Source organism: Puma concolor, chromosome C2, assembly GCF_028749965.1.
Source record: "Puma concolor isolate L17-30 chromosome C2, mPumCon1.1.hap2, whole genome shotgun sequence".
Taxonomy (NCBI): domain Eukaryota; kingdom Metazoa; phylum Chordata; class Mammalia; order Carnivora; family Felidae; genus Puma; species Puma concolor.
In genome coordinates this window covers 37,993,190-38,006,258 of record NC_141675.1, presented here as the reverse complement: position 1 = coordinate 38,006,258, position 13,069 = coordinate 37,993,190, and the positions used below count along the sequence as shown (strand labels likewise).

Sequence of the window (13,069 nt, the reverse complement as noted above, 5' to 3'; positions counted from 1 at the left end):
TTTATTTCAGAGGTAAAATGAGTTTTATATACATTATCTACAAGTAAAACATTATTATATATTATTATTTAATTCATTTCTGGAATTAGTTCAGAATTCATGTGAATCTACAAAGATCCTTATATTTTAACTCAAGCTATGCATCTGTTTCCTGAAAACGGACGGGGTATCTCTCAAGATTTACTGTCAGTAAAACAGACAAGGGGTTAGCAGTCTAAAAATAAGGCACCAGGGGGTGCCTGGTTGGCTTATTCAGTAGAACATGGGACTCTGGATCTTGAGGTCATGAATTTGAGCCCCACATTGGGTGTAGAGCTTGATAGATAGATAGATAGATAGATAGATAGATAGATAGATAGATAGATAGATAGATAGATAGATAGATAAAGGCACCATAGATTTTAAGTCCCTGTAAGCAAGTAGAAGCTAGAAAGTACTAAGTATGTGGTGGGGAGGCTGTGGGTATAGATTCATCCATTCATTAATTCCTTTTTATCTTATATTCATTCAACAACTTATCAAGTTCTGACTATGCATTAGGCAATGGAGACACAAAGTTAGATATAACCTTGCCCTCAAGAAGCTTACACTCAAAAAGAAAAAAAAAAAGCGGCAGCAGTTCACACTCTACATGGCCATCCACATCTGTGGCCCCAAGAACTTAAAATAAATCTTAGTGTTATTAGATTTTATTTTTTTAAAAAGTTACATTCTTTTTTGTTTAATTATTTATTTATTTATTCATTTAAATAATCTCTAAACCCAACATGGGGCTCGAACTCATGACCCCAAGATTAAGCGTCACATGCCCTCTTGATTAAGCCAGCCAGGAGCCCCTATTAGAAGATTTTAATCTAAAATGTGTATGATACCTTTCAATTTAACTATTTTATCTTATTTAATTCACAACAAAATACAAACCACTACCACCACCAAGGTTCAAATGGGCTGCATTACTCCTCCACCTAGTGCACCTCTTAGCTGTAGATTGTGGGCAAAGGGGAGTCAGTTAGCTCTGTCCCACTCACTATGCTGCTTCTTTTATCAGTCAACTAGCAAGTGGTAGCACCAGGGTAGCAACTTCTACTCACAAATCCACATTTTTTTGCTTTTCCAAGAACAATGTAGTTCTCAGGATAGGATACATTTTAGGGGATACACACGGAAGATTCTCAAAATCTCCAATGAGACATAAATGTCTTTCCCATTTGTGAGCATCCCCCCGAAAGATGAACAAAAGGGACCACATGGTCTTAGTGCCCTTTAACGCCCAGACACAAGCTCTTCTAAACCAGTACTAAAACCAGTAGACATTGCCCCATTTATAGCTAAAGCAATTCTGAAGAGACACCACATTGTCATTTCCTTAATCTTTCAGCACTTGAAGTCAGCTTCAAAGTATCTGCTGAGGACACCATACTGATATCTTTAGCCTTAACTTTTGAATTCCCTGTCTTCCCAGAACAATCCAGAACAAGTACTACAATCACTAGACCTAGCAATTTATTTATTTTTGTTTCATTTTTATCATCTCTCTCAGAAATTCAAACCAGTTGACGTTTTACATTTTACATATTTTTTGAAAGACATTAATGATAATTTTTGCAAATCCAAAAGATGACCTATTAAAATCAAAACCAAGGAAAAGTATTTTTAGGTATTTATCTAAGAGAGTATGAACTATAGATTAATGCACTGTAAGAAAGAGGGTTCCTCCTCTTCTTATGTGTTTGGGGGTTAGGAGGGAACTGACAGAGTAAGCCAAGGTAAGTCTATGACCCAACACTGCCTGAAGACTGAAGTCCAAATCCCGATAACCTCATACTCAAAATGCTCCACAACATTACCTAAATGCCTTTCCAGTCTTATTACCCTGCACTTCCCCAAAATGAACCAGAGTATTCATCCCCAACTGGACCTGCACTTCCCTGCTACACCTCCATTCTGAGGTTCAGTCACCCCTTGTCTGGAATGCCTCTTCCTCTTCCTGCTGACCATTCTCTCCCTGGTGAGCATCTGCCAACCTTCAATGACCACCCACTTCAAATGCCCCCTCCTTCATTATTTGCTATATGTAGACTAATGCTCCCTCATTTCAGCTGGCTTACAAAGATGCATAAAACATCAGAAGATGGCATAAATCATCACTCCCTCAACTCTGTCCTACCTCCCCTACTTGTTACAATGGAAAGAGAGCCTTCCTTCATCTCAGCCCCATCACTCTTGGCTTCTATCATTCCTACAGCACGTGGCACCAGCTGCCCTGTACTGGAGCCATGAATTCATGCATCTCAACTCTCCTATAAGACTACACATTTTCTAAGGGCAGGGAAGGGACTTTTTGCAATTGTGTACATCCCACCTCTTAGCTCAGAGCTTACAAACTATTCCAATAATACTTGCTGAATAAAGTTTAACATTATATCCAGATTAGCAAAAATAAAACCCAAGTATGTACCCCTTGAATATACCAGTGGTCCATACTTGGTTTGGGATTCACTCCTAACATCATCTAGCTGATGCTGGCTGTTCAGCTTTCCATGGTGGAATGGCCATATTGACTAAACAGAAGTTATTTAAAAATATGTGATATAAGAAAAAGACTGATTTCTAGCGAGAACTGGGGAGTGGGGGTCTAGAGTAGATAAGGAACTTCTAGAGGACAGACAGCAAGGGGCACAAGGCACTTGGTAAACAAGACTAATTAAAAAACAAAACAAAAAAAACCTTGAAACATCAATTTTGTGAAGGCAGTACAGTTTCAAAAGAAAACTATTTTTTTCCCTAGCTCATCTATTGCACACTTCCTTTATTCCAGCCCATTGTTTCTCAAAGTGTGGTTCCTAGATTCTCAGCCTTACTTGGGAACTTGCAGAAATGAAATTCTCCAACCCCATCACAGACCCAAAGAATAAGCAACTCTAGAGATGGGACCTAGCAGTCTGTTTTTCAACATGCTCTCCAGGCGATTCTTATGCATGCTTACATTTTGGAACACATTCAAGTACCTGCAGTTTCCCAAAGAGGTCAGCTCTTTCTCGTCTCCATGCTTTTGCTCCTGCTGTCACTGCTCCACGGAATGTTTTTTCCTCCATCTATTCTCAATAGACTGAACTTGTGTTTTCAAGGCTCAGCTCAAAAGTCTTGACACCTTCCTCAACCCAATGAACAGAATTAATGGCTCTCCCAAAGCTTCATTCTGCCCTTCCTCCTGGTGTTGACTCCTGTCACAGGCTGTCTCTGTGTCTGCTTCCTCCATCTGACTGCAAACACATGAGTACAAGGACATGTCTCACTGACAGCTCTGCCCCCAACTCACCTTCCTTTATTCAACTGCAGCCCTTTGATTTGGTAGAGGAAAGAAAATTATTCTTCTGCAATAAGCCTCTGATTGACAATGAGCAGCCTGCTGAGAGTCATCCAAGCCCTCTAGCCCTAATGAAGATTAATAAATATCCTTATCAAGGAACATCTGAAGTCCAGGGGGCAGTTGTTGAAGGCCCCTCTGGCAATGGAGAAATCTCTTAAAGAGCACCATAGTCAAGGCTTAGCCACAAACATATTTAGGATTTTATAAAAAATATAAATTTCATTGAGAAATTATTCCCTCTGCTCAGTAAAATATGGATTGATTGGATGAGCACTGGATTTGGAGTTAGATGAAGCCCCAGGAGGACAGGGCCTTGTATCTGTCTTGGCTAGCACTATGGTCCCATGCTGAGCTCAGACATTTTGTCAGATGCTGAAATTAGAAGACACAGATAGGAGTTCCATCTTTGTCCCTTTTAACTAGGTACCCTCAAGCAGGCAAGTCAATCTCACAGTCTTGGCCATTTATCAGTGAAAGACAGCAAAGTCAGAAAATTATTATAACTATCAATAAATACCTTACCTCCTTATCTTATAGTTTACTAATTGCTTTCACATTCACTGTCTTGTTTGATCATTAAACTAGAAGGCCTCCCTTTTCATCAGGTCAGACTTTGCCTCTTCATCCGCAGCCCTGAACACAAGCCAAATGATTTCAGGTACCGAAACTTTAAATTACCCGAAGGAGCTCATTCTGATTAACCATTATGCATTCAGAGATTCTCAGATAACCTTTCTCCAGTGACAGTGATCTTTTTTTTTTAATTCGTTTATGTTTTGAGAGACAGGGAGAAACTGGGCGCACAACTGCGAGCACACGAGGAGGGAAGGGGCAAAGAGAGAGGGAGAGAGAGAGAATCCCAAGCAGGCTCCATGCTGTCACCACAGAGCGTGACTCGGGGCTCAAACCCACGAACTGTGAGATCATGACCTGATCCGAAATCAAGAGTTGGACGCTTAACCAACTGAGCCACCCGGGCACCCCTCCATTCACAGTGATCTTGAGTTTAACTTGGGCTATTTGAGGATAAGAAAAGGGATAAAACAAATTGCTATTATTGTTGTTTTTCCAAAATTAATTCACTTGCATGACAACTTTGCTAAAAAAACATCATTGAATTTATGTGAGCTGTGTTTCATGGCTGGCACCTTACTGACCTGATAACACTTAAACTCTGCAAGAACTAAGCCACTCTTGAAAATACCACCTGGACCAAAAGAATGTCCCAATGAACCTAAACCTGAGGACAGAGAAAGGAAAAAGGGACACTTCATCAGAATAAAATGCTAAGAGAGCCTTCAGATGAAAAGAATTCAGGAGTACGAAAATTTTGGGTTTGTTCCCAAAGGTTATAAATACTAACTTGATATTGAGCTAAAGGTTCAATTATGTACTAACTTGGTACTGTCCTTCCACCAAATTATTGATGAATAGCATTAAAACCTAAGCAGAGGCTCATTTATCAAACCTCAAAATTCTGTTTTGCATTGATTTTTATCTATAAACAGTACACGTTGAGCATGTATCATCAAGGACAAAAAAAAGAGGAACCAATATAGCTACAAAGGATGGCATTTAAGATGACAAAGTGAAATGAGACAAAAAGTCTACTTGTGACTTTGATCATTCACTGGAAATGAGCTGGTTCTGAACCTGCTTTTCTTTCATTTCAACAGTTTAATCTAGATTCTGAGCACCAGCTATGGGAACAATGTGTGAATGCAGCTGGTACTTTCTAGCTAAGGCATTCAAATTGCTTGATCAACATCAGTTTGAGGTCACAGATTGTCATGCATCACTTTGGATTTTACAACTGTGATCTGTGGGGTAGGTTTACTCTTTTATTCATAGAGTGCAGAGGGCCCCAATTGGGAATTTGTTGTAGGGAATAAGGTTTAGACAAGTAGACCTTGGTCCAATGCTTAATTACCATGCCTGGTCCTCTTACACACATTTACCAATGTTTTAAACTCAAATTCAACCCAAATTCTATTATGATGGCAACTGCTAAAATCGCTTGTTTCTTGGTTCTCCAGCAAACTGAAGGGGATTTCATCATTTTTTAAATTAGAAAAAAAAGGTGTTATTTCTTGGATCTTTAAACTATTTATTGAATTTATCAATAATAAAGTAAATAAATGTCAACTATTTCCCCAAAAACCTTTTGCTTTTTATCATGAAGAAGGCACCCTACAAACCTTCCATCTTACAAAGATCATCCATCCACCTCACCATTGGAAAAGACAGTTTCTCATGTTTCCTCTGTGGTTGGCTTGGATTTTTTGAAGGAGGCATGTCTGTGTGCAGTGAGTTATCATTCAAATATTCTTGTAGCTTTATAGCTCTGAATTGCTTAAAAGTAAATAAAAATTTAGTTTCTTATCAAGTCTAAAGTTCTTTCACAATTGGGCTTTATGATCAAACTATCTGTAACTCTACTTAAAGATAAAATACCTTCTGATGAAACAAGTGTTTTAAATAAGAAAGTCCCCAATCATCACTCTAACATGTGCCCTTTCTGTGTTCATGGTGTTACTAAAAAGCAACTTGCTTTTACAGAAGCCATGCTACATGCTTCTCAACAAAAACAGGCAATAAGTAGTTTGAGACAGAATAGTACAAAAAAGATCATTAAAGCCGAAAGACCCTCACATCCTGTGATCTTTTATGTCAGCAAAATTTCCAGCAATCAAGCTTGTGTAACCATTTTATAACCCATAAACTTGCACATAGTACAAAGGCCTCTTTCTCATTCTCCTTGATTTTCATCATCATCAAGAAGAAAATGTGGAATTGGATCTTTGTTCAGGGAAAGAACTGGGTGATAATGATGACTTCTTGGATGTTGTGATGGGTTGAAATGGATGGAGGCCAGAAGCTAGGGGCCTTTCCTTTCATATCCATACCACATGCCCTGGGAAAGCACAAACCAGAAGAAAGTGAAACAGAAGCGAGAATTGACAGGACTCAGCACAGAGAGGGAAGAATGCTTTCAGTTGGATTCCATGTTGAGACTCCCATGAGAGAGTAATTAGGTTCATCAAGAGGTGGATGGGAGGCATTTTCTCAAGGGCAACTCACTGGTCAAATTTGGGGACTGCCAGTTCTGACTCTAAACTATTGTCTCTAGGGGCACCTGGGTAGCTCAGTTGGTTACGTGCCTGATTCTTGATTTCAGTTCAGGTATGATCTCACAGTTAGGAGGATTCTCTCTCTCTCTCTCTCTCTCTCTCTCTCTCTCTTTCTCTCACTCTCTGGCCCTCCCCTGCTCGAGTGTGTGCGCACACATGCACTCTCTCTCAAAACAAACATTATTTTTAAAAAGTAAATTGTTATCTCTTATCTGGGGGCCTTCCCTGAGGTATCTATGCTCACCTCCAACCACAACAAGTCCACACTGACATCAATTTTGACTGATGTCATAATAAAAAAAAAAGAAGTAATCCCTCTATACTTGGCCAAACCTCCCCCTCTACCCTGGTAAATCATCTCTCAAGCTCTGTCCTCTCAGCTGCTCTCTCTTCTTAACTGCTTTATAAGAATAAGCATCACTACCAGTTGAAGATGGTGATCAACTACATTATGAATGTCAGTGGAAGAGATGTGCCATCAACAACTCCCTCAATGCTGTGTGCACAATGAAAAGGCTGTGTTTTGATTTGCAAAATGGCTATTTGCAACATCTGTTCCAAGTAAACAAATATTCCAAACCACCTTTTGAACTGAGATTTTGAGTTCAGAACCACTGCCTTCTTTCTTGTTTTTCCAAGTAGACAGTCTGATCACAATTCTCTCTTAAACCTATCCCCACAGCCATCACCGTTCACCTTGTGGTAGTGAAAAATATATCTCCCCAATACACTCAGTCCAAGGTCTTCTGCCCCAGAGAAGCGAGGCTACCATATTCTTTCCAGACTCAACTCCATTGTGTGCAGACTCTCAGGACTGCAGCCTGACCCCTCCTCACTCTGTGTACTCAACCTGGAAACGGCCATTTATGGCTTGTGTCTTATCTCTTCCAATGATGCAGACACCCTCCCAGTGGCCACCAAGTTCCCCCATACCTCCTTTTACATTGTTCTCTGAGGTTTTTTGATCCACAGAACATCTCAAACTGGAGTGCCCTGCTGCCAACTCAAATTAAACTTGAGTCCAATAACCGCAAAAAGTTAATGAAATGAGCTAATAGTGAGGAGATGTGAACAGAGGCTCTGCCTACACCACCAACTAGCTTATTAGTTAAGCATAACTCATTTTCTCTTCTTATAATAAGGGAATGGTCTAGATAAAGTAAGTAGGATAGCTCTATGATTTTAAATGCCTACCTTCCCCAAGCCAAAATACACTTATTTATTCATGCAATAACTACTGTCTAATATTGCAAAGCTATTTGCCTAGCATTGTGAAGAGTTAACCATTCCCCAAAGAGCTTATCATCTAGAATGGGAAACAACCATATCAATAACTATAAGAAACAGAAAGGCATAATGTCACAACTGGAGGTATTTATAAGATAAAAACATTACAAGCCCATTACCAACACACCAAGCCTGAAACTCATTTTCAGTAGATCTTTTCTCCTCTGCATCTGGTCTTTTACCAAAAACTTTTTCCAAAGTGCCTGAGTGGCTCAGCCAGTTAAGCATCTTACCTTTGATTTGGGCTCAGGTCATGACCTCACGCTTGGTGAGACTGAGCCCTGCATTGGGGTCTGCACTGACAGTGTGGAACCTGCTTGGGATTCTCTCTCTCTCTCTCTCTCTCTCTCTCTCTGTCTCTGTCTCTCTCTGCCCCTCCTCTGCTTGTGCGCATGCTCCCTCTCTCAAAATAAATAAACTTTTAAAAAATGTTCAAAAAAAAAAAAAAAAAAGAGCCAACATGCTTAAATGCAGGCCTGGGCAACTCTCCCCTATTATGATTTTACCCCTTTGCCAGCACTCTCCAAACTGATCCATAATCTCTCATCAGAATATGAGAATCACCCAATAGGCTGGTTTGACTTGGCCACTGTCTTGCTACAGGTCTAAGGTGGCCTCCTCCATATTATACAATATCCACATCAAATCACTTTACAAAATGGTCCATACTTCAACTCCCTCCCACAAATGGTGGCTGAGAACATACTCAGTGCTGGATGAGATGTCGAAGTCATAGGCTTTAAGCTCTAAGAGCTTACAAACTGTTGGGAAGTTGGAACACATGCTAATATACAATAATCAGGGATACTAAAGATGAGGGGGACACTAGCAGCACAGACAACAGTAATAAATGCTATAGGGTTCAGAAGAGGGAGAGCTACTTTCTGGCTGCAGTAATCAAGAAAGGCTTCTAAGACAAGATCACACGTGACCTACACCTTGCAGTATGGGCAGGACTTCAGGGAAGGAGGCAAAAAGACATTCTGGGCCAAAGGCCCAATGTGACTGAGGCAAGAAAAGGAGGGAGGTTTCAAAACCACCAAATTGTTAGGTGGGGCCTGAGTGAGAGGGCATTTTTTGAAAGGTGTTTACAAGGTACTATCAAGCTTAGTAATAAGCAATGACTAATTTTCTGCTTCAACTAGACTACATGTAAGAAGGTAGAAGAGAAAAATAAAGTTTAATAATCTACCCAAACTGGGAAGAGAGTATCAGCAGGGTTAAAAGAGCCCTAAAATCAGAAAACCTGGGCCCAAGGCCCAGCTTTTGCCAAGGAGGGGCTCTAGCAGCAACAGCAAGTCATTTAACCTCATAGGTCTCGGTTTTCTTATTTGTAAACTGAAGCAGCTGAACTGGCTGACCTCGATGGTCTCTATAGTCCAAAACTAAACCAACTGTATATTATTTCTGTATTAAAACATTCATCATGGGAAGGGAGGGGGGGGGTGAAGGGAAAGGAAAGTATCTGTATTCCCTTTCCATATAGGTTTCTCTTCCTGAACTAAAAATTTCTTTTTCTTAAACTCATTAATTCTATGTATATGTCTCCCACATCATAAATGTAATACCTTACCTAAATAATGTTCAGTGTGTGCCCCCTTACCTAAAATTCTGTGGCTCACGAGTTATCCAACAAATTTGTGCAGCAGGGCCTTAGCCTCCTACAAGTGTATCCAATACCGCAGCTCCAGGGTAAAATATCTCTGGATGAGCCATAAGATGTGACCGGATAAATAAAGGACAGAAAAGTGAGAACTCGTTATTCATCTAAAAGACCACTTCGTTTTAATAGCACTAAATGAAGCCTGAAACAGAAGTAATGGAGAAAAAGTAAGGGGTGGGGGGAGTCTTATCTTTTATAAAGTTTCTACTTTAAAATGCAGCTGAAATGCTTGAAGTGTCTGGCAAGGAAATTAGCTGAAAGTTGACATTTTTTGTACTGCATCCAGGGGCCCCTTGCTCCAGGAACGGCACCAAAACCAGAAACCACGGATGCGATTTCACTCCAGCCCTATTGATCTTATGCACCAAAAGGTCAAAGGCAAATAAACCACTCGCAGAATTGAAGTGAAACAGGCTGGATCAGAAAGCCTTGTCAAGCAGCTACCCAAAGTTTAAGAGAGAGAGAGGAATATAGAAAAGTTAACAAAATGCCTAACTTCAAGCAGGGAATCATAATTCAATTCTCAGGGTTACTGTGTAAGCAGCATAAATACATGATTTAACACCTGCCCGCACTCCAGGCTGCCGGACTGGGCAGGTGCACACCCGGAGGTCTGCTGGCGCCGCACTGCACAGCCGGGCGCGGGGAGCCGCCTCTCGAGCGAGGGAAACCGGAGAGACTCCCCTCGAGCCGCTGTGCTACAGAGAAAAAGTGAAACTTTGTTTTCTGCCTATTCTTCCAGCCTTCCTCTCGGACCCCACCACCGCGCCCCGTACCTGCCGCAGGCGTCGAGCGCGCAGCTCCAGCTCGGGATCCAAACACCCCCAGCTCCACTCTGCAGATACCACGCCGGGGCCACCTAGAGGCTGCGCTCGCACCACTACGCATGCCCGGCCGGCACCCAAGCCAGCAAACTCCAAATCCACTTGCCGGGTTTTAGCTGCGGTTCCTAGGGGAGAGGACCAGAACCCGGGAGCCGGAGTTCTGCCCGGGAGTGGAAGAGGAGTTGCAGGTGCTGGGAGAGGTGAATGGGCGCTGCTGCAACGTTATCCCTATTGCCCACAGTTACCCAGAAAGCACCCTGCTCCAAGCCTAAAGCTGATCATCTACACATTTGGAAAGAGGTTAGTAGAGTGGTCCTCAAACTTGAGCATGAATCAGAATCAGCCGGAGAGCTTGGTAAAGCATAGATCACACATCCAGAATTTCATATTCAGTTGGTCTATAGTGAGGCCCAACAATGTACATTTCTAACACTTTCTAGGGTAAACTGATGCTACTAGTCCTGGTACCGCTCTTTGCGAACCCTTGGTCTAGAGAAAAGATATTTGGTATTAAAACAGGGAAGTTTTCTCACCACCAACCCCCCTTTTAGGATTTCACATAACACTTCCTCTTCATTTAACAGCCACACCTGCTTTAAAAATAAATAAATAACTACAGCTCACACTCAAACAAAGGTGGGATATTTGCTCTAGCATGTGAATCAAGTAAATGGGATGCAGCCTCAGGAGTTTGGGCATACTTTGCCTGTAGCATAATCTACAGCTTTGATCCCTCCAGTTCTGTCCAGGCAACACGAGGGGTCCCTATTTTGTTGCCTCTTTAACTCAAAGTCCTATGTGGTCCCTTAGTGTCTAGTGCAGTACCGGGTGCAAAATAGGTACCCAAGAAATCCTGAAATGGTATCAGCAGGGCTGGAGAGACGAAGAAGAAAGAAGGCTGTTGAAATCATTTTAGGAACCCAAAGTAAGTGATAAGCAATTACATATGGAAATAAATGGGCTGATAAGGATTTCTACTTGCCTTCCACCTAGAGAAATCAGTGGATTTAGTATCCTTATCGGAGCCCAGATACACAGGAAGACTTGAGTACATAAGTTCTCACAAAATATTTCTTAAAAAATTAAACACACCTCTGCCATGTAACTCAGCCATTCCACTCATAGGTATTACCCAAAAGAAATTAAAATGTATATTTACACAAAGACTTAAACACCAATGTTCATAGCAGCTTTGTTTCACAATAGCCCCAAACCAGAAGGAACCCAACAGGTGAATGGCTAAACAAACTGTGGTATATCTATGCAATACAATACAACCCCACAAAAAAGGAAAGAATTACTCATAGAGTCTTCAACATAAATAAATCTCAAAATTATTACACTAAGTGGAAGAATCCAGAGACAAAAGTATGATTGATTCCATTTACATGAAGTCCCAACTAACCTATAGTGACAAAAAGCAAATCAATATTCCCCTGCAGCCACGGATGGAGGGAGGGATGAGCTGTAAAAGGGCAGTAAAAATCTTTTGGAGATGATGGAAATCTTGTCGTAATTGTAGTGGAGATTGCAAAGGAATATACAACTGTCAAAACTAAATTGGGCATTTTAATTTTATGAAACTTATTTTACATAAATTATTCCCTAATAAAGATAAGAATATAATTAATCAAATATTCCTATGAGTCTTTACTTGGTGGGAATATTGACCAAGATAAGTTCATGAGGAAGTATAGAACTCAGATATGGTGTAATCTGATTTGAAAGGAAGACAAAAAAAAAAAAAAAAACATGAAAGAAAGAAAGAGAACTCATCCTCTGTGGAAGAAGCAAAAAATAATCAGTATAAACTATCTGAAACAACCCATCTCTAAAAGTAAACAACCCCAAGATGTGATTTGTAAATGTATTGCTGATTAAAGTATTTCCCAAGAGTATCTACAAACATAAAATAGCAAATAAAGTATATCATTAGAAATGCACAACCAGGGCATAATAACTGTAAAGAAAACCATTAACTGCTGAACTGATTATATCTCTAACAATAAGAAATAAAGTTTTCAAACTGTGTTTCTGGAGCCTGAGGTATCATGGAGATGATAAATAGGCAGGGCTGTGGGTCAAGGACTACAGTTCCAAGAGCCCACTATCATTCTCATATTGAGGTATTCTCTGAGATTTTATTTGATAAAAGAGTTCCCCTGATAATTAAAAAAGCAATAGTTTGAAATCAACATACTTCAGATTGATCAAAAATCAACAGAAATAATGGCATCAGGTAGGAAGAATTTACAGAGAGAAGATGCTATAATTGGTGGGCACAAGTATTATTATGATCATCAAAAATATATACTCTAGTTATAATAGCCATATGTTCCAATTTTTTCATAATAATCCCAATTTTAATATTTTTTTATCATGTGAATTTATGTCCAATCATGTGTTCCAACTTTTGGTTGAAAAAAATAAAAGCACCAACATAAATCAAAATAGGGATAATTTTCTGTCTCTTCTACAGTGTATATAAAATACTAGTAATATATTAATATTAACATAGCGAAGTTAATTGTGCTCTTAATATGTGTCAGTCCCTGTTTTAAGCACTTTATAATGTTTTCTCATTGAATATCCGTGACAACCCTAATAAGTTATCCTCATTTTATAGGTGAAAAAACAGAGGCACAAAATAGTAATTATTTTTCTCGAAATAAAGACAACTAAATGAAAATTAAATAAAAATTAAATTGAAAATTGTACTTTATTTAAAGACCATCTTTGCTGATTCCACATTTCCCAAGGAGCCTCTGGATTATTAATTTATTTTCCAGGCTTA

General features: G+C 40.0%; 1 protein-coding gene across 3 annotated transcripts in view; it reads right to left on the bottom strand.

The window, feature by feature from the left end:
- PLS1 (plastin 1) overlaps nt 1-13,069 on the bottom strand; it is a 127,078-nt gene that overhangs the window by 96,487 nt on the left and 17,522 nt on the right. Inside the window, exons 1-2 of one of the 3 annotated variants that reach the window (XM_086674461.1) lie at nt 10,228-10,333; nt 9,392-9,491 (exon numbers count right to left, since the gene is read on the bottom strand). The exons of 1 other annotated variant lie outside the window; for it this stretch is intronic. The gene's annotated coding sequence lies outside the window, so the exon portion shown is untranslated. Of the gene's footprint in view, nt 1-9,391; nt 9,492-10,227; nt 10,347-13,069 lie in introns of those variants that run through there. One more of the 3 variants, XM_025913103.2, reaches the window with a different exon arrangement.